Source organism: Rhinopithecus bieti, unplaced genomic scaffold (genome assembly GCF_001698545.2).
Source record: "Rhinopithecus bieti isolate Rb0 unplaced genomic scaffold, ASM169854v2 scaffold_21201, whole genome shotgun sequence".
In the NCBI taxonomy this organism is placed as follows: domain Eukaryota; kingdom Metazoa; phylum Chordata; class Mammalia; order Primates; family Cercopithecidae; genus Rhinopithecus; species Rhinopithecus bieti.
In genome coordinates this window covers 2,433,438-2,454,878 of record NW_016810610.1, presented here as the reverse complement: position 1 = coordinate 2,454,878, position 21,441 = coordinate 2,433,438, and the positions used below count along the sequence as shown (strand labels likewise).

Below are 21,441 nucleotides of genomic sequence, written 5' to 3'. Positions count from 1 at the left end.
GCAATATTACTTTTTATTTTTTTATGTCAGGCAGCATTACTTGTCAGATCATAATATTTTCATACACTTTGACAATTGTCATTCATTCCTCAGGGGACTTCAAAACAAATTTTAAACAAGGTGTTTTTCTACTTGTGGATGGATGAGCCCGCACAGACAGATTCATTCTTTTCTATTCCCAAACCTTGTGCCTCCCTGATTTTTGAGGTTGAGATGAAGCACCAGGATAAATAACTCTGGTTGCAAATCAGAAATTTTCCAAGGCTTGAAAATGGATGTGCGTGATAGTAGCCCATTCTAGGGGGACCGGATGATTCTTTTCACCAGGCTGCCCTGTGGGGAAGAAGTCTTGTGTCAATAGTTTTTAAGTTGATTCAGTAAGCATTGTTGATGATTGAAATTGAAGAATTGTGAAGACAATTCATCTTGAGGAACAGAGAGCATAGGGTGTGAGCCAGGCTGCTGGGAGCAGACATTGACATACGGACCGTCATCAAACTAATTGTTGTTTGAATTACCTGTTATGATCCGATGACAAATCTGCCTCGCTCCTGCCACTGGAGCAGAAAATGTAGCTTGAATTGGCGTGATGTTAGCAAGTGTAAACTGTACTTCAACAAGATGGATAAACCCAATTATGGGGCAGACCTGTAGAGAGAAAATCCATTTAAATCTCATAATGTTAAGCAGAGCTGTGTTTAATTCATTTGGACCAATTTGGGAATGATGTATGAGTGTTGGTGAACATTAGTCAAAGGGGGGACCACTTGGGGGAAAGGGATGTGCTGATGCCGCAGGCCACTCGGGGGAGGCAGCTGGGGTGTTGTCTCAGCAGCCTGCACTAATGGCGGGGAAAGGCAGAAATGACCAAACGATGTACTGCCTGCTGTTGGGGAGCAGCGCTGTGTAAATGAACCAATAAGGAAAACATTTGAAGCAGAAAGGAGAGGAGTTGTTTTTCCTAAATGCTATTGACAGCTCAAAACATAAAGAAAATTCGAGGTTCCCTTTCTCTATTTCTAGACCCTGAAACCATTATGGAGTCTGCTAAGCCTTGTAACAGGAGGCCTAGAAAAAGCTCTTGCCAGAAAGCTTAATGATGATTTGAAAGAAAGAAAGAAAAAGGACAGTTACATTTAAATTGATATCTTGGGGCATTTGATTCTCTATTGGAAAGCAGTTAAGAGGGATTATTGTTTTGAAATATATGTATTATGCATATTTGAAATGGAGTCTAGAAGGTCTTGTCTGTTTAAAAATCTCCCTCTCTATTTTTTAATAGCTACTAAGTGGTGACCCAGCTTTGCGCATAGTAGGTGCTTAATATATACTGATTAGGTGAATGAAAGCATTGAATTTGAGAGGCAGTTTTCAGAGCTAGATATTGGTGTTTTCTTTCTTTCTTTTGTTTTGAGACGGAGTCTCGCTCTGTTCCCCTGGCTGGAATGCAGTGGCGAGATCTTGGCTCACTGCAAGCTTCGCCTCCCGGATTCACGCCATTCTCCTGCCCCAGCCTCCCGAGTAGCTGGGACCACAGGCGCCCGCCACTGCGCCCGGCTAATTTTTTGTATTTTTAGTAGAGACGGGGTTTCACCGTGGTCTCGATCTTCTGACCTTGTGATCCGCCCGCCTCGGCCTCCCAAAGTGCTGGGATTACAGGCGTGAGCCACCGCGCCCGGCGATATTGGTGTTTTCTGTACCTCAAACTCATTAGGATATATGAGGACCTCATATCATTCCCAGGATTTTGTGATTTTTTTTTTATTTTTTTTTTTTCCAGACAGGGTCTCGCTCTGTCGCCCCAGGGGCATGGAGTACAGTGGATGCGATCTTGGTCACTGGCAAGCTTCGCCTCCCGGTTCACCGCCATTCTCCTGCCTCAGCCTCCGGAGTAGCGGACTACAGGCGCCCAGCCACCTACGCCGGCTAGTTTTTTGTGTTTTTAGTAGAGACGAGGTTTCCACCATGTTAGGCCAGGATAAGGGTCATCGATCTCAACTGACCTCATGATCATGCCCGTCTCAGCCTCCACAAACTGCTGGGATTACAGGCATGAGCCACTGTGCCCAGCCAAATTTTGTGATTTTTATATAACGATATATGATTCCAGTTTTTATCCCTACTCCTACATTGTTGGTTTTGCCAAGGATGTTCTTAGGAGACTCCAGCTCTCTTTTATGTGGGGAGGAGGTGCTAAAGCCCCCTGGTATGTTGGTGTTGTTTGTTTCTTTTTCTCTTTTGGTTTGGGGGGTTTTCTTCTTTTGTGGAATGGACTGGCCTTGGAGACTTTGCCTGTTGAAAGGAGAACTTAAAAGACTGGAGTGCATAAGGAGCTTGGCAATAGACCGCCAAGACATTCATGGTTGTGCACTCTTACCTCAGTACCCATATATCTAATGATTGGGAGTGCTGGGTGTAAGTGGAGGTTAAAGCCCTAGGGTTTTTTTTTCTGTAACTGGGGACAGTTCATTGTATGAGGTCATGGTGCACATTGAGTGCCCATTCTGGGCACATCTTTTGTCCCAGAGTCAAATTTGTTAGGATTTTTTTTTTTTTTTTTTTTTTTTTTACCACTTTCTGGCATTCTCCAAGTGTCAGCTTAGTTGAAGAACCAGTACAAGAATGACAATAGGCTGGGTGCGGTGGCTCACGACTGTAATTCCAGCACTTTGGGAAGCTGAGGCAGGTGGATCACTTGAGGTCAGGAGTTGGAGACCAGCCTGGCCAACATGGTGAAATCCCATTTCTACTTAAAATACAAAAAATTAGGTGGGTGTAGTGGCATGCGCCTGTAATTCCAACTACTGGGGAGGCTGAGGCAGGAGAATTGCTTGAACTGGGAGGTGGAGGTTGCAGTAAAGGGAGATGGCGCTACTGCACTTTAGCCTAGGCGACAGAGCAAGACCCTGTCTCAGAAAAAAAAAAAAAAAAAAGAATGATAATAAACGAAGACCTCGCAGTTATGTTTCAACACTGTGAATTCTGAGAATCTGAATTTTCTAATCTAGTTACCAGGAGAATGTACGTAAAGTACTTTGAGAAAATTTAAATGAGCATCTCCACCAAAAAGCCCCAGCACATTTAGCCCTTGGTTTGACCTGCCCAATGGGAGTCTTCCAAATCATTTAAGAACAAGTAAGTACTATTCATTAAATGAACTTGGAAGAAACATATCAGGATGTGCTTCCAAATCTGAAGGTATTTGTGCTGAAAGAAGTATCTCTTGTGTTCCGTGAGTTTTATGGGGGACTCTGTCTGGTTTGGCTCAAAAGCATTTGTCAGATTTATACTCCTGAAGGTGGGATATAGACAGTGTGAACTGGACAGGCAGTGAATAAGGGAATTTCTGGAGAACAGACCCTTAAGGAAAAGAAAGCCTCCGCTTTGCGGGTTAGAATGGCCCATGTATGTTGGGGGCAAGTCTTTTCAGGGCCTTCTGTGGTTTTTGTCCTGCTGAGCTTACTGCTTTCTGATGTAGTAGCAAAGCTGAAATCTTGCAGAAATGTGCAGAGAGGAATTTTTGTCCTTTGGATTAGCTTCTAATATATAAATATATAGCAAATGACCTAGGACTATTTAATTTGATGCAGAAATGAAATAGTGAGTTATCTAGATAAGGGCTTGATTGATTTATGAAATGTATCAGACTCTATTCAGGAGTGTTCTGGGAGTCACAACGTTCGCAACTAGATTCTTATCCTTAAAAATCAAAAACAAACCTCCCCTGCTTCCCTCCTCCTGGTCTTAAGTCACTAGTTTTTATTCTGGAATCCAGCAGCATTTGTTTCTTAATAATTGCTGAAGAAGCCAAGAGTTTCCTGTTAATTAAAAAAAAAAAATCATTGAAGCAATGTATAAAGACACTTTTTTCTTGAAAGAGAACTTAAAGGAAGATTTGAAAGTGCCCCTAAGCTAAGGACATTCTTACCAAACCCACCAGTATGTTTTAGGCAGCCTGCTCCGGTTTGTGTTTTCTTGTCACTTGTCACTGTTGCTACATTTTCATGATGGTGAAAGCAGATGAGAAATGTCTCCTCACAGAAGATATGATTTGTGAAGCTGTTTCTGTCTGAAGAATTGGCATTCAGGGCTTGAATTTGAGCAAGTAAAGGGCATCAATAATGTGATGGGCCCCTTTCCTTGGAAGAGACCCCTCCTCAAAAAAAAAAAAAAAAAAAGGAAAAAAAAAAGGGGGGAGAAACTGTGTTTTGATTGGGTGACTTTTCAGCTTGGTTAAATTTGCCAGTTTATCTCTATCAGAAAATAAATCCTAATACTCCTGACATGATTTTGTCATTTTAGGATCGTTTAGGAAAAGCATCAAGGTAGTTTTTGCTGATGGAGTTGGTACCTCCGCCATCCTTAACTGTTTATTTAATAGTCATAAATTGAGAGTGTGGTGTTTCTTACCACCACCCTCTTTGGAATTTTTGGCCAAGATCATCTCCAGCCACCAAGTTTGCATAGCAGTGAAAGGAGCCCAACGATGACTTAACTGTGATGGGAACCAATGATGTAACTTGTAAAAAGTACACACAGAAAACCACATGCCACATGCAAAGCAGATATGGTTTTGATTTCGGCCTCAGTGGTTCTCTTATCGTTTCTTTCGCCCTGAGAGTGGATTTTTATCTTTCGATCTGACTTCTGTTTCGGTCATGGTTTGTGGTTTCCCTTTGCCATCACAGCTCATGCGTTTGGCTGCGTGGGAACCAAAGTGACCAGGACTCCTGGCTGGTGGAAGTCTCAGGCAGGGCAGCGCCAGCATGCCAGCCCCCGGGAATATTGACACTGCAGTGACTGCAGAGTCATTGCTCCCGTCCTGCTAACTCACAGGCTCCCCACCTGGGGATTCTTCTCCCTCTGTCTTTGCTTCTTATGTAATACCTCTGTGGACTATTTTGGAAACATCTAGATCAACTTGTGATTGATCTTCCTGTTCTATGTATTTCTCCTGGTTCCCCGCTTTTCTGTCATCTCCTTTGGGAGAGAATATTTTTCCTCATTAACTAGTTTCCAGGTCAGAATTTCTCCATGAAGTATGAACTTTTCTTTATCCCAGTATTTAATTTCCACCACTTTTTTTTTTTTTTAAAATAACGAAGGCTGAAACGTTTTAATTGGGCAGATCACTTAATTGCTATGTGGCTCTATTTTCTCATCTGTGAAAAGCAGGTTTACTTAGAAGATTGGTCTATCACGGGGATTCATGTGAGGCTCTGTCACAGGGGCCTAGTCCAGTGCTTGACACATAAGAAAGGCTTGTTGGGTTTATGACTATTTCCGGTGGGGTGTTTCCAGGCAAACTGGGACAGCTGATGACCCTAACACGTTGTTGTTATTATTATTATTATTATTGTTATTGTTATTACTTTTTAGACGGAGTCTCACTCTGTCGCCCAGGCTGGAGTGCAGTGGCGCAATCTCTGCTCACTGCAAACTCCACCTCCCGAGTTCAAACAATTCATCTGCCTCAGCCTCCTGAGTAGCTGGGATTACAGGTGGCCACTACTGCACTGCCGCGCCCAGCTAATTTTTGTATTTTTAGTACAGATGGAGTTTCACCATGTTGGCCAGGCTGGTGTTGAACTCCTGACCTCGTGATCCACCTGCCTCGGTCTCCCAAAGTGCTAGGATTACAGGCGAGAACCACCACTCCCGGCAACACAGTTGTTATTAAAACTCTTGCCAAGCTTATAAGTGGTGATATATTGTGGTGCATATCTCTTTTTCCCCCCCTTCCTCAGTACCTCACAGCAGAATCTGGACTTGAGTTGTTTCTCCTGAATAAGAGTAGCCCAGAATACCCTTTATTTTTGTTTTCTTTTTTGAGATGGAGTCTCACTCTCTTGCCCAGGTTGGAGTGCAGTGGTGCGATCTCGGCTCATTGCAGCCTCCACCTCCTGGGTTCAAACAATTCTCCTGCCTCAGCCTCCCAAGTAGCTGGAACTACAGGCGCCCGCCACCGTGCCCGGCTAATGTTTGTATTTTTAGTAGAGACAGGGTTTCGCCGTGTTGGCCTGGCTGGTCTCAAACTCCTGACCTCAAGTGATCTGCCCACCTCGGCCTCCCAAAGTGCTGGGATTACAGGTGTGAGCCACCATGCCTGACCCCAGAATACCCTTTGAAGAGAGTTAGGGTGAAAGAGTCCATGCTGTGATGTCATTTGTCTCCCCATGGAGGGAAACCAAAAAGCCTGGGGATGAGATGGGACTTAAAATTATTCATTTAGCTTCTGATGAGCATGAAATTACTGACAGCAAGATGGGAATTTGTGGCCTTTTGGTTGTAACGTCTACTCTGTCTTTGTTTTGTTTTGTTTTTTTTTGGTCAGATTTCTGTTGCTCAGTACTTCATTAAAAAATAAATTTAGGCCCGGCATGGTAGCTCACGCCTGTAATGCCAGCACTTTGGGAGGCTGAGGCGGGTGGATCATGAGGTCAGGAGATCAAAACCATCCTGGCTAACATGGTGAAAACCCGTCTCTACTAAAATACAAAAATTGTCGGGCGTGGTGGCGGAAGTGCCTGTAGTCCCAGCACTCGGAGGCTGAGGCAGGAGAATGGCGGGAACCTGGGCGGCGGAGCTTACAGTGGAGCCAGATCGCACCACTGACTCAGCCTGGGTGACGAGCGAGACTCCGTCTCAAAAAAAAAAAAAAAAAATTTAAATAAATAAATAAAGTTAAAAGTCATCCTTTTCAGTTCTCAAAAGGCAGAGGTCTGCCTCCTGCCTTGCAAACCTATTAACACTCCTTTCTTTCTTTATGTGGGGTTTTCCTTGGGCCTCTGTGGTCAAGCTATTGTTTGTCTGAGTTTGTAATAACCGTGTAACAGTCTCCAGTTTGCCTCAAAGACATGTGGTGTTAGTTGGTTACTAGGGACAGGAGACCTTTGGAACTTGTGATTGGAAGCTAACTGCTCCAGGGTCCCTGGGTGCCTGTATCGTATGGGAGAAGGCACTGGTGTCACTGCATGTGAGTCTGTGCGCACAGCATAGGTCAGCTTGCTGGAACTTTCTTGTGTGTTCACAAGAGAGACCTCCTGAGCAAGAAGTCAGTTAGTGGCCACGAACCCAGGCCTGTTCACACATAAACTTAGATGACAGCGATGCAGTAGGGAGCTTGTCCAGAATGATTTATTTTCAAGAGTGGTGAAGAAATAACTTTGATTCTCCCAGTCGACTTGAAAGCAACCATTATTTTCTTAACACCTTCTGATTCCAGAAGGTACAGTTCAAACCTCCTTCATTTGCAGCAGGCTAAATTAAAACACAGTGCTTTGGGATCTATTTATTGCTATCTGTCTTTAGCCTTTCAGAAGCCAAAATGAAAAGATAAATCAGAAAGCAGTGTTGGTCAGTAGACTTTCCCCCCACACTTAACCTCCTTTTGGCTTGGGGAACTGTAAAACAGTAGGTTACACCCTCCTACCCTTCCCCAGCCCCCTTCAGAAGAAGAAAGACTTGTATTTCAGCAGGCTTTGCGAATCAGAAAGCTATGGTTTTTTTTTGTTGTTGTTGTTTTTTGTTTGTTTTTGTTTTTGGCATTTGCCAGAACTCTGTAGCTGTTCAGTGGCCTCAGGCTGCAGAAGGCCTGTTTTCCTCCCCTCCTTCACTCTAATTTGTCCCCGGCATTCTGGCTGATGGCATGGCTTTTTAGCAAGAGCAGTGCCTTACCTCTTTAATTGGTTAGTTCCTCTAAGTGATGATTTATTCCCTACCTATCAGAAATGTCTTAATTTACTTAATCGCGTAGTCCCCCCCACCCCTTTTAAGTCCCCTCCCTCTAAAAAAAATTAATACCAACAACAAAACGATTTCCCCAGGCAGTGCATTGTGAGATGAGGCATTTTTCTCTGGGGAGAACCATGTCTTTGTGTATGGCAGTGGGGAAGAATTAATTAAGGGAGAGGATGAAGCTTAATAATTGAAGTTAGGGGCCCAGGAGCTCTGAACACTCCTAGGTCTGCTACTAAATTGTCTGGCTGCAGATAGCTGGTTCTCTGGGTCTTGGTTTGCCCATCTGTGAAATGCCTCTACAGGATGGATGCAGTGGTAAGACAAATTAATTAGAAGCCATAAAAGTGTTGTTTTATCTGAAGTTAAGCATTTTTGTTGTGATAAGGAGGCGTTCTGGGATGATGGATACAGCGCTTTGGCACTGAAGTCAGTTGTAGCTGGGGACTCAAGTCAGCAGTGTCCGTTTATTGCCTGTGGGACCACCCTGAGCCTTAGTTTTATCTGTAAAATGGGGATAAGACCTCTCTCGGAGGATTAAATGGGATAACATGTACAGCGCCACAGCGCTGACACAATGGCCCACACTAAGGAAGGAGCAGCGGTGGTTACTTTATTGGAAAGGAAATGATACCTGGGATCCTGGTAGGCTCTAGCAGTTGCTGGGGTACTTTGGTTCCTTCTGCTTCTAGGGAAGGCAAGTGGCTACTTTGGGGTTGGTTTCCCTGTCTTTTAAAACTTCCATCTCTTCTGGTTAAATTTCTTCTGCTTCTCTGAAGTTGTATGAGATGAACCCTATTCTCCTTGTCAGATGGACATCAAAATAGGGCTTTCAAATAAACTTCAGGATCCTTCCATGGAATGAAACAAATTCATTTGCTACCTATTTTCACTCTTATTTTAGTGACCCCCCTCCCCCAAGACATGTAATACATAAACACATACATTTTCTTTCTTTCTTTTTTCTTGTATTACTACAAGGATCAGTTTCTTCTGGCCTAAGTCCAGAAACAACATGCCTGTCTTTTTTCATTGTTGAGGAAAAACAGTCTGAAGGCACCATAATTCCTTAAATTGGATTTCAATTCTTGATCCCCTTATGTTCGGTCAACAGAGTGTTATATGAAACATCATTGTTTAGGAGCAAGGGGCTGGCAACCTTGCTTTTTTTTGGGAGGAAGGGTCCTGGATTGGAGCTTCCTGGGGCGAGGCTGTGGGTGGGGTCCCCTAGAGGTGAATGCCCCCCCTTCACTTGGGATGGAGGCATTAATCCCTTTCCAAAAAATGCTGGTAGAAGTCGGGAGGGCTGCCTGTTAGTGAGCAGCGTTTTGCTTGGAAAGAAGCCTGCAGAGTGTGTGTGTGTGTGTGTGTGTGTGTGTGTGTGCGCGTGTGTGTGTGTGTGTGTTCTTGTTAACTCTATTAGTGCCATGGGCAGCCACCACTTCACTTGAAAGCTTTGGAATTTCTATATTCAAATCAAAGGCACCCAGAAGCAAAGATGAAGGGGCCAGTGTGATCTTCAAAGATGAGGGAGTAAAAAAGTAGTGGGGAATATTTTCCTGAGTAATTCTGCATCCCCACCCCCACCTTTACAGAAACTCTAAGAGCCTTAGCCAATTCCTCTTTCTTGGTGGTTATGTGGGTACTCAGGCTCTGGTCAAGCCATTGGCTGTTTATGGAGCAGGAGACAGATGACTTGGGAAAGCAACATGAAAATGTCTTGGGTTGGTTTCGAGCTTGCATGGGGGAGTGAGTCAATAGATGTTTCTTGGGTTCTCTCTCTTCCTCTTTCGCCTTTCCTCCTTTCTTGGAGCTTGTTTCGCTCTGAGAGTACAGGCTTGGCACCCACTTACCCAAGAACTGATTAGTTCCTAAAAGAAGCAGTGAGTTGATTGCTTACAGAGATGATGTAAGCTTTGCTCTGGGGTACATCAACTTGGATTTCTCATGCTTTATCTTATAAAGCCTAAATTAACAGCTGGTTTGGTTTGAGTTCTCCGGGATCTGACTAAGGGATTAGAGTCCATTCTCAAGTGAGTCAATCTAGTTTAATTTATTTCAGGTCTATCAAAAAAGATCAATCAAAGCTCTTTTGAAAGTAAAGCTATAATCGGTCTGCACACTTATAAGTCACTGTTGTTGCACTTGGTGTATCTCTCTGGTGGAAAAATGCTCAGGCTGTGGTTAAGAGGATGTATTAGAGCATTTTCTGTGTACCTCCCTTTCTTGCAGCCTCCACACCTCCCTGGGAAGATTTTGAGAAAGTGTCATGTTTGAGAACCCCACTCAAGTGGGAGCTGTACTCACCCCCTTCTCCTTTTTCTTTGGGGATACTGGATCCCTGATTTGGAAGCTTCTAGTTCAGTATAATTTTAATACCTGGACCTGAACAAGTCCAGCCTGTTTCATGTCACTGTTTTTGTTCCTGGGCTTTTTCTTGCAGATATTGGTGGGTGAAGACATGCATTGAATTCTTTCCAGAATGTCTGCTGTGAAGAATTTCTCATGTCATTTGCAAGGCTTAAGGTGAAGCATTCTCTGCTCTGGTCATCTAGGCTTTTGTGGGTACTGGATACAACAACCCGACAACCTGAGTTGTTCGTTTCTTTTGTTTCTATTTTAAAAATACTTACTGAGCATCTCCTGGTAGCTAAGAGCTATTCGAGATTCACTTAATGTGCCAAGAGAAACATCAAGATAAAGGAAATAGTTAAGAGCTTGACTGTAGAGTTAGACCTGTCTTTGAATCCTAGCTTTGCTACTATTTGACTTTATATGACCTGCAGCAAATAAATCTCAGTTTCCTTGTCTGTAAAATAGGCACACTAAAACTGTCTCCCTCCAAGGATTGTTGTGATAATGAAATGATACTGTATCTTTTGCTTTTTGAATAAGAGGCCACTTCTGGGGACCTTCCAGGAAGCAGAAACTCGCTTTTTTTTTTTCTTCCCCAAATGCATTCAAAAGAAACAAATCTCCTTTTTCTACCATAATGGTGTATGTGAATGTCCTGGTGGATGCTCTCAAGAGCATCAACAATGCGGGAAAAAGAAGCAAACACCAGGTTCTTCATAGGTGGAGCTCCACAGTCGTCCAGTTTCTAAGTGTGATGATGAAGCATGGGTGCATTGACGAATTTCAAATTATTGATCATCATGGAGCAGGGAAGATTGTGATGAACCTCACAGGCAGGTTAAACAAGTGTGAAGTGGCCAGCTGTGGAGATGTGATGTGCAGCTCAAAGATCTAGAAAGATGGCAGAACCATCTGCTCCTGTCCCGGCAGCTGGCTTGCATTGTGCTGACCTCAGCTGGCATCATGGACCACAAAGAGGCGAGATGAAAACACACAGGAGGAAAAAGCCTGGGATTCTTTTTCTAGGGATGTAATACACCCATGCAAAAAAATAATTAAAAAAAAAATAAATAAAAATGCCTCAGTGGGGAAAAAAACCCGCACCAGAAACAAATACTTATTTAGGATCTGTAATGTACCCTAGGATACCTAGACACAGCGACATCCCCTTGCCCTTTAGGAATGTACAGTTTACTGGGAAAAAGATAACACTTATCAGAGGAGGGTGTTGGGGACTGTGAATCCTGTGTGTGTGTGTGTGTTTTTTGAGACAGTCTTGCTCTTGTTGCCCAGGCTGGAGTGCAGTGGGTCGATTTCAGCTCACTGCAACCTCTGCCTCCTGGGTTCAAGCAATTCTCTTGCCTCAGCCTCCCAAGTAGCTGAGATTTACAGGTGCCTGCCACCAGGCCTGGCTAATTTTTTGTATTTTTAGTAGAGACGGGGTTTCGCCACGTTGGCCAGGCTGGTCTTGAAGTCCTGATCTCAGGTGGTCCGCCTGCCTCAGCCTCCCAAAGTGTTGGGATCACAGGTGTGAGCCACCGCACCCAGCCCATGTGTTGTTTTGAGCTTCTGTCTTTTTTTTATTTTTTTCATTTTTTTTATTTTTTTTATTTTTTTGAGACGGAGTTTTGCTCTGTCGCCCGGGCTGGAGTGCAGTGACCGGATCTCAGCTCACTGCAAGCTCCGCCTCCCAGGTTTAGGCTATTCTCCTGCCTCAGCCTCCCGAGTAGCTGGGACTACAGGCTCCCGCCACCTCGCCCGGCTAGTTTTTTGTATTTTTTTTTAGTAGAGACGGGGTTTTACCATGTTAGCCAGGATGGTCTCGATCTCCTGACTTCGTGATCCGCCCGTCTCGGCCTCCCAAAGTGCTGGGATTACAGGCTTGAGCCACCGCGCCCGGCCTTGAGCTTCTGTCTTATGTACCACTTACCTTGGCTCAAGGCGTCCTTTTTATCTTTCTTCCGCTTGACTAAATGAGAATAGCGTGGATCACTCTCTACCTGCCTCCCATCAGTGGTTCCTTTTGGAGATAGGCCAAGTGGGCCACTCACCCTTTAATTTCCTTTTAGTTTCCTTTCTGTATATCACTGATGCAAATATGAGCCTAGGCTTAATTTTTCCAGCTATGAAATGGGACTGGCATTATTCTGTGATGTGCATGTTAAGAGAGGGGAAAGCTCACATTTTTGAGGTCCTCTTGTGGTTCTATTTTGTGTAGGAACTCACGCTTTGTTTATTCAGCAATCATTCCTCCAGAAATAATAGCAACAAGAAAAAAGAATAGGTGTTTTTTGAGCTCTATCTGCCAGTTTCTCTCTATATGAACATTCTCTATATATTGTCACGTAACACTCACAACACCTTTAAACATCATCCCCATTATACAGATAAGAAAACAGAATTTCAAAGAAGGTAGGGGACTTGCCCAGGGATACATAGCTAACAAGTGACCGCACTGGAGTTTGAGTCTGGGCCGTGTCTGAGGCTCGGGTTCTGTCATGCTCTGTGGTTGCTACGTTGACATGCAAAGGGAGAGGCAGCTGCTGGGAATCGAGGTGGGTTTCTCTTTGAGAATGCTAACATGGACCCTCAAGGTGAATCAGAATCTTTTTGCAAGTGAGTAATCAGATGTAGGTTCCTGTGTCTCCCTCTAAAATGAAAGCCTCTTTTTTCCAAGGTCCAGTGTAGACCTGAAGTTGGGTTACTCTGGAATTTCTCTCTCTGGCTGGAGTGACTGAGGCCTTGCACGTGACATTAGTGAGGACTTGCAGCCTCAGGTCTGGCTTTCCTTAGCAACCCCCCTTTCCTGTGTCTGCCTCTGGAGTTAACCATTAAAAAAAAAAAAAAAAAAAGCCAAAACACTTTATAAAGTCACGTGCTGGGTTTCTACTATGTCCTAGAAACTGTCTTAATTCATCTTCCTCTTTACTCTTATATGAGCAGGAAGAAAAAAAAATTGCTAGTCAATGCTAATAATTGTGGCATGTAATGTAATTGGAAGTGTTTCATTGACATGCTCATGAGAGTTTGCGGCTTCATCTTCGGGCTGGGATGTAGCACTAGACTTGCCTTGAGTGTCTGCACAAGCCTTTGATGCAGGTAGACCATATTATAAATAGGCGCGTTGCTATGGTGAGGATGGCAGTCCTTGCTTGCTGTGGGTAACCTTTTCTACCTTCTCGGACACTGTTTTAAAACACAGCAGCGTGATAGCATTTCATTTAATTTGGACCAAGGTGGGGTAGATGAAATGCTGAGATTCAGATCTAAAATGTTGTGATGTTTCAGGGGGGTTCTGCCTCACCTAGCACTATGGAATATTTTGCAGATTGGGCTTCCTCATGATTTATTTAGAAATAGATTTTCTAATAGATGGGGTGAGGGGAGGGTGGTGGGCAGAAGGCTGGGCTTTCTTCTCTTCCCCCTCCTTCTTTCCTTGAGCATTTCTGCGAATGTGTTGGCTTTGATGCCCAGCAGCTCATACAGTGAAATGGAAGTTCAGGTTGGCACGATGCAGAAATGATTATTCCTGGTAGTACGTTTCCCATTACTGTTAATAATATAAAGACAATTGCCTGCCTCTTAGGACTCCTGCACATGGCCACAGTCATTTCTTCATGGAATTCGACACATAGCAGTGGGGACCAGGAGTGTTTTATTTGTGATTGTCCTCCTGCAAGTTTCCAGGGTATCTCAGATTAGACACATGAATTATTTTTTCCTGTTGCTTGGAGGGTATACTTTTAATTATATTCATTCAATATCAGAGCAGTTCAGGTTTGTAAAATTTTTTTTCTCCCCCAACCTTTTCCCCAGCATACATCCCCGTCCCGTAAGTTTTTGGGCAGAGACAATCTCAAGAGCCTAAAGGTTGCTAAAAAATTAGCTAGTTTAGGCCGGGCGCGGTGGCTCAAGCCTGTAATCCCAGCACTTTGGGAGGCCGAGACGGGCGGATCACGAGGTCAGAAGATTGAGACCATCCTGGCTAACACGGTGAAACCCCGTCTCTACTAAAAAAATACAAAAAACTAGCTGGGCGAGGTGGCAGGCGCTTGTAGTCCCAGCTACATGGGAGGCTGAGGCAGGAGAATTGCGTAAACCTGGGAGGCGGAGCTTGCAGTGAGCTGAGATCCGGCCACTGCACTCCAGCCTGGGCGACAGAGCAAGACTTCGTCTCAAAAAAAAAAAAAAAAAAAAAAAAAAAAAAATTAGCTAGTTGGCCAGGCGCATGACTCATGCCAGTAATCCCAGCACTTTGGGAGGCTGAGGCGGGTGGATTGCTTGAGCCCAGGAATTTGAGACCAGCCTAGACAACATGGCAAAACCCTGTCCCTGCAAACTAAACAAATCTAGCTGGGCATGGTGGTGCATGCCTGTGGTCCCAGCTACTCAGGAGGCTGAGGTGGGCAGACGATTGAGCTCAGGAGGTCCAGGCTGCAGTGAGCCGTAATTGTGCCACTGCACTACAGCCTGGGTGACTGAGTGGGACCCTGTCTCAATAATAAATAAATAAATAAAAAATAAAACAATTAGCTAGCTAGCTGCTTATAGGTCTTTTACATGGCCAAGCCACTTTCTCACCTTTAAAATGGTAATAACATTTCCTTACTCATCTCAACGGGTTTTGAATGCCAAGAGAGACTGTTCGATGGAAGCTCTCTGGGGAGAAAAATGCTACACTAGACAGGCTTTTCAACTGGAGACCGATCCGTTGGTGTTTTGGTCAGTTGGTGTTGAAATCCCTATTTTTCCAGCTCAGGACTGCCTCTCTCCCTGGAATTCTTCTTCCAGAGGTGAGCTCTGCAGCCTTCCTTGGGAACTCTCAGCCTCTGGATCCCTTCTTGCCAGGTGGAGTGGACATGCCAAAGTGGTGGACCAGACTCGGACCGCCTGGCTTCTCTCAGCACCTTTGGGGACCCACTTCCCCTCTCTGGGAACTGGGGAAGCTAACAGAGATCTTACTAGGGGGGTTGAATCCTGTATGTATGTGAGGTTGTACCCCCAGGCTCCTGAGTGGTTTGAAAGTGGGGAACCCTGGCCGGGCACTGGTGGCTCATGCCTGTAATCCCAGTACTCTGGGAGGCCGAGGTGGGTGGATCACAAGGTCAGGAGATCGAGACCATCCTGGCTAACACGGTGAAACCCTGTCTCTACTAAAAATATAAAAATTAGCCGGGCGTGGTGGCCGGCGCCTGTAGTCCCAGCTGCTCGGGAGGCAGGAGAATGGCATGAACCCGGGAGGCGGAGCTTGCAGTGAGCCGAGTTCGCGCCATTGCACTCCAGCCTGGGCAACAGAGCGAGACTACATTTCAAAAAAAAAAAAAAAAAAAAGAAACTGGGGAACCCCTTCCCCAGGATGAGAAGAGCCATGGGGTGAGTCTCTGCCACCGCCAAGGGGAGTCAGGCTCAGAGGCTGCTACAGGGACAGCCAGCTCTCTTTAGATGGTCCCCACCATCCTGCCAGGGCTTGTTACATCTGGAGCAGAGACAGCGCAGGCTGCTGTTTCCCTGGAGAAGGCCCCTGTCGGTCTGTTCAGTTGTAGCTGACCTTGCCTCCTTGTGCTTTTTGGGGAGGGAGGCTTGGAAGGAGTAGGGCACGTGGGGCACTCTGCTTCCCGGCCCTACACTGGTGAACCTATGGATTCTGCCTCTGATTCCTGAGGAAACATCACTGTGAAGGTGGAATGAGCTGCATATAGAGGTGGCTGTTGGGGCCAGGGAGGGGTGAAACGCCCCCAGGGTGTACACTGCACCAAAAGCCAGGCTGCATATAGACCTCAGGATGGGCTGGCTTTTGGATTTATTTAGAAGTATTTCCAGAGGGTAACCTCATTGGCTACAAAGCATGTCTGAACAAGAGCTCCGTTGTTCATTCCCAGCCCTGTTACCCTGGCAGGATGCAGACTCCAGGCGGCCTGTTGGTCAGGCCTTGGACTCAGAGAGCAGTGAAGCCTGAGGAGGGGTGAGGGGCAGGGGTGTGACTGGTCCAGGGCCTCAGTTCCTCCAGGACACCCCTTGCCAAGTGCAGAGAAAGCTCTGCCCATCCGTCCCCTCAGGCAGTGGGATTGGGCAACCTGGGAAGCAGTGAATGTGCGTCGGTAGCACAGATTCCATTCCGCACGCCACCCTCGCCTCCACCCCCCAGTCCTGGGAGGGATGCATGCCCTCCGGGAGACACCCAGACCCGACAGAGAGGCCTTTGTTGGAGCTGGAGGTGAGAATCTGTGGGCGTTGGGATTCCTGGGTTCGAGTTCCAGCTCACTGCCAATTGCCCGAGTGCTGGGCGAATATTTCTGGAATCAAAAGGAGTGCAGCCTGCCCAGCAGGGCCTACGGGAGCCGGAGGCTGCAGGGTGCTAAGATTGCATTATCTTTGCCAAGTGCTCGGAGCTCCTGGGAGGGGAGAGAGAGTCCTAGGACTCAGGATAGGAGGTGGTTGGAGTTTCTGGAGGAAGACTCCATGCTTTGGTTCTGGCCCCTGGAAACGCCTCCTGAGGACTGGACCGCCAAGCAGACCTCCTCTGTGACTCCAGAATGCAGTGTTACTCTCTTGTATTTCTTTTTCTTTTTCATTTTTTTTTGAGATGGAGCCTCACTCTGTCACCCAGCCTGGAGTGCAGTGGCGCGATCTTGGCTCACTGCAACCTCCGCCCTCTGAGTTAAAGCAATTCTCCTGCCTCAGCCTCCCAAATAGCTGGGATTACAGGTGCCTGCCACTGTCCCTGGCTAATTTTTTGTATTTTTAGTAGAGACGGGGTTTCACCATCTTGGCCAGGCTGGTCTTGAACTCCTGACCTCGTGATCCACCCGCCTTGGCCTCCCAAAGTGCTGCGATTATAGGCGTGAGCCAGCACGCCTGGCCACTCTCTTGTATTTCTAATGTTCCCCTGACTTTTCTGATCATGTAATTCTTAACTTTCTCAAAACTGCGATTTGTCACGTGTCCTCTCCCTACCCCATTTTGTGAATCAGAGTCTTCCAGGGGCAGGACCTGGGGAATGGGTCTTTATTAACACACATGTGAAAATGCTTTTGCCAGCAAGGCGCGGTGGCTCATGCATGTCATCCCAGCACTTTGGGAGGCCGAGGCCGTCGGATCACTTGAGGTCAGCCTGGCCAACATGGTAAAACCCTGTCTCTACTAAAATTACAAAAATTAGCCGGGCGTAGTGGTGGGCGCCTGTAGTCCCACGTACTCGAGAGGCTGAGGCATGAGAATCACTGGAACCCAGGAGGCAGAAGTTGCAGTGAGCTGAGATTGCGCCACTGCATTCCACCTTGGATGATAGAACGAGACTTCATCTCAAAAAAAAAGAAGAAAAGAAAATGCTTTTGCCATGGGCTGTCTCCTGCTTCTGCTTTGCACTGGGCCTCTGTACATAGGTTGTTAGATTCCTCAGGGTGCGCCTGGGTTTATTGTTATCTGTAAGTTATCCCACCGCACACTTAAAACACAGTGCTGGCACGATGAGTCCCCTCTACAAGAGAGGGACAGGGCAAAAACGACACCTCTTGCCTCGCAAGCTGTTGTGGGCCAAACCTCAGGTCTGTTCTTTCTTTTTTTGGAAAGTAGCAGCTGGGCATGGTGGCTTAACGCCTGTAATCCCAGCACTTTGGGAGGCCAAGGTGGGTGGATCATGAGGTCAGGAGTTCGAGACCAGCCTGGCCAACATGGTAAAACTCTGTCTCTACTAAAAATACAAAAAATAGCTGGACACGGTAGCGCACGCCTGTAGTCCCAGCTACTTGGGAGACTGAGGCAGGAGAATCGCTTGAACCCGGGAGGCGGAGGTTGCAGTGAGCTGAGACTGCACCATTGCATTCCATCCTGGACGACAGAGCGAGACTGTCTCAAAAAAAAAAAAAAAAAGAAAAGAAAGAAAGAAAGTAGCAGCTCTACTGAGTTATTTAGAAACCATAAAATCCACCGATTTGAGGTGTACAATTGAGTCATTTTCCATATATTCACAGGTCTTTGCAGTCATCCACATCATCTAACTCCATGACATTTTCCTTACCCTCAAGGAGAAACCTCCCTTACCTATTAGCAGTCACTCCTCATTTCTTCTCCCCTCAGCCCCTGGCAATCACTGTGGATTTGCCTGTTCTTGACATTTCATATAAATGGGATCATAAAATCTATGGGCTTTTGTGTCTGTCTGCTTTCACTTAGCATACTGTTCTCAAGGTTCATCCAGCGTTGTAGCATCTATCAGTATGTCATTCCTTTTTATGGCCAAATAATATTTTATTATATGGATAGATCACATCTTGTTTATTCATTTATCTGTTTTGGTTATTATGAATAACATTACTATGAACATTGTGCACAAATTTTTGTATTGACATATATTTTCATTTCTCCTGGGTATGAGTGGAATTGCTGGGTCATATAATAAATAACTGTTTAACAGTTTGGGGAACTGCCAAACTTTTAAAACCTTGGGTTCTGTGATGTACCAGTTGTGTTAGGCAACACAGCAAAATGTGACTTTTGATTGCCAGAAACAATATTTAAAAAGTGGTTATAAAAAGTGGTTTGGGAGGCTGAGGCAGGAGAATCACTTGAGCTCAGGAGTTTGAGACCAGCCTGGACAACATAGTGAGACCCTGTTTAAAAAAAAAAAAAAAGAAAGGCCAGGCATGGTGGCTCACGCCTGTAATCCCAGCACTTTGGGAGACTGAGGCGGGCAGACCACCTGAGGTCCGGAGTTCCAGACCAGCCTGGCCAACATGGTGAAACCCCATCTCTACTAAAAATACAAAAATTAGCTGGGCCTGGTGGCAGGCGCCTATAATCCCAGCTACTCGGGAGGCTGAGGCAGGGAAATTGCTTGAACATAGGAGGCTGAGGTTGCAGTGAGCTGAGACCACGCCATTGCACTCCAGTCTGGGCAACAAGAGCGAAACTCCCTCTCAAAACAAACAAAAAGAAAAGGCTATCGTGTTAGATCCACCCTCCTCCTCATTGTTCTAACTGGATAGACACCTACCTGCTGCATTTCTTTCCTCTAGTAGTTCTTGACCCGGGCTGCACAATACAGTCATCTGGGAACTCTTAGAAAAGAAAAGCCCTGTTTCCAGGTCAGTTCAATTGGAATCTCCAGCTATTGGAATTTCAGTCTGATTTTCACAAATTGGTGTTGTCTGCTTCTCTTTGTCTTCATGAGTGAGAAGAAGGCACAGGTGGGTTGGTTGTGTGGACCAGGAAGAATTTGTAAGTATCACAGACAGTCTCTTCAAGGGAACCCCTGGGCTGCTCTCTGGGTGTAGATGGGAACCCAGGCCTCGGGCCAGTGATGGAAGGAACCTTTGGGACGATTGACTTGGGACTGGGCTGGAGGTGAAGAATCTCCCAGTAGGCAAAGTTCGGCCTTACATTTTTTTTTTCAAGCAAAGCACATCATTACCCACAGGGGCCACTGGTGAGAGATTTGTAAGGCTCCTGACAGTGGCTAGAGTTTGTTGTTTGGTTGTTGTTTCTTTGTCTCAGCCCTGGAGATGGGAGTGACCACATGCTCTCTCTGGACGGAGGCGGTCCACGTTCATGTAATTCCTTGGACACCGGTGGTGCAGGGGGAGGCATAACTGGGAGTGGGAGACCCTGAACTCTGCCGACTCTTGCAAAGTATCCCTGTGACCTCAGGCGAGTCACCCCACATCAGGCAGCTCAGAATAAGGGATTGATCTAGAAGGACCTTTCACCTGGGCTATTCTGTGGCTCAAATTATCTTTTCCTAAGCCCCACTACTGCCTGGTGTGTTGGTTAAATTAGCCTGAAGTTCATTCCCTCAGAGAGGCCCTCCGGGAAACACCCCTGTCCGGAGAGTCACTGCTTGCTGGCGCCTGCCCCGGGGTTCCTTAACAGTCGTGATCATGCCTTGGCCTCTTCCTTTATTGGGCAGTCCCTTCCCTTCCCTCTCCCTGATGAGGGTAGGGAGCATCTGTCTGCGACTTTGTCTTCACTGTCTAGGGGCTCCAGAAATACCTGTCAGTAAATAAACAAGTGATTTAATCTTTGCCTCAAATTTCCAGTGACTGTAGGGATATAGCTGTGAGCCTCTAGGAGCTGAGATTTTAAAAAATTTCCCTCTTAAACATTTATTTAAAAACTTTGTGCTCAGCATGGACTAAGGACTTTATTTTTTATTTATTTATTTATTTATTTTATTTATTTATTTATTTTTGAGACGGAGTCGTCGCTCTGTCGGCCCAGGGTTGGAGTGCAGTTTGCGTGCCGATCTCGGCTCACTGCAAGCTCCGCCTTTCCCAGGTTTATGCCCATTCTGCCATTCTCCTGCCTCAGCCTCCCGAGTAGCTGGGACTACAGGCGCCCGCCACCTTGCCCGGCTAGTTTTTTTTGTATTTTTTAGTAGAGACGGGGTTTCACCGTGTTAGCCAGGATGGTCTTGATCTCCTGACCTTGTGATCCACCCATCTCGGCCTCCTAAAGTGCTGGGATTACAGGCTTGAGCCACCGCACCCGGCCTGAATATAAGGACTTTATATTCATTAACTCGTTTATAGCTCAGTCCTATGCGGCGGACATTCATTTACAGAGTGAGGATGAGGCCATTTCCTCACCATTTTACAGGTGAAGAAGAGGCCAGCTAGGGGTGCAGCCTAGGTTAGCATCCCAGAGCCCATCAGGCTGTGTCATCCCCAGTGAAGGAATAAGCAAAGAAGTGAATGTTGCGCATTGAAAAAAATGACACTTGGAGGAGGATAAGCCTCTCGGATATGCGGACCGAAGTGATTTGGGGCCCCTGTCAAGGGTCTCTATTATGTCATCCAGAAAGGATGCTGCTTTCAGTGATACCCAAGGAGAGCTTCAATATTTTACACCGGAAACCTAAAAAAGAGGCCATGTTGTTCCTAAGATACTAAAGGAAATATTTTATGGAGACAGCCAGTGCATCAGGCCTTGGAGGGGAACCCCAGGATCCAAATGGTTGCACTCTCAAACCAGGGCCCCCCTCACTGTGGCGTTTAGCATTTAGTGATGGAACCAATAGCATAAGCTTTGGTCAGGACCTTTGATGGAAACCATAGTGCTCATTAGTAACCACAGTTACCTACCTTCTCTCTCCTAAGCTGACTTCTGGAGGGCAGCTGGGATTTCTGGCCAGTGATCAGTGCCGGTGAAGCCTGAAGGCCAATGTGTAGGTGTAGCTGCTCAGTCAGAACCCCAAAGCGGTCAGAGAGATGGTTTCCTTCAACCTCCACTGAGGGAAGTGAAAGTCATAGTTTGTTAAAAGGCTCAGGTGGGACCAGAGTCGAGGGTTCTAGAGGTGGGAATTTCGGCAGCTTTGGGGGACTTTGCAAGGGCATTTGCTCTTCTGGGACTGTG

At 46.0% G+C, this 21,441-nt stretch overlaps 1 protein-coding gene and 1 pseudogene across 13 annotated transcripts in view; both read left to right on the top strand.

Annotated features, from left to right (window-relative positions):
- Nucleotides 1-21,441, top strand: part of TCF7L2 (transcription factor 7 like 2) — a 208,272-nt gene that overhangs the window by 13,211 nt on the left and 173,620 nt on the right. The window lies entirely within an intron of this gene.
- On the top strand, nucleotides 10,156-11,359 carry LOC108542458 (40S ribosomal protein S15a pseudogene; annotated as a pseudogene).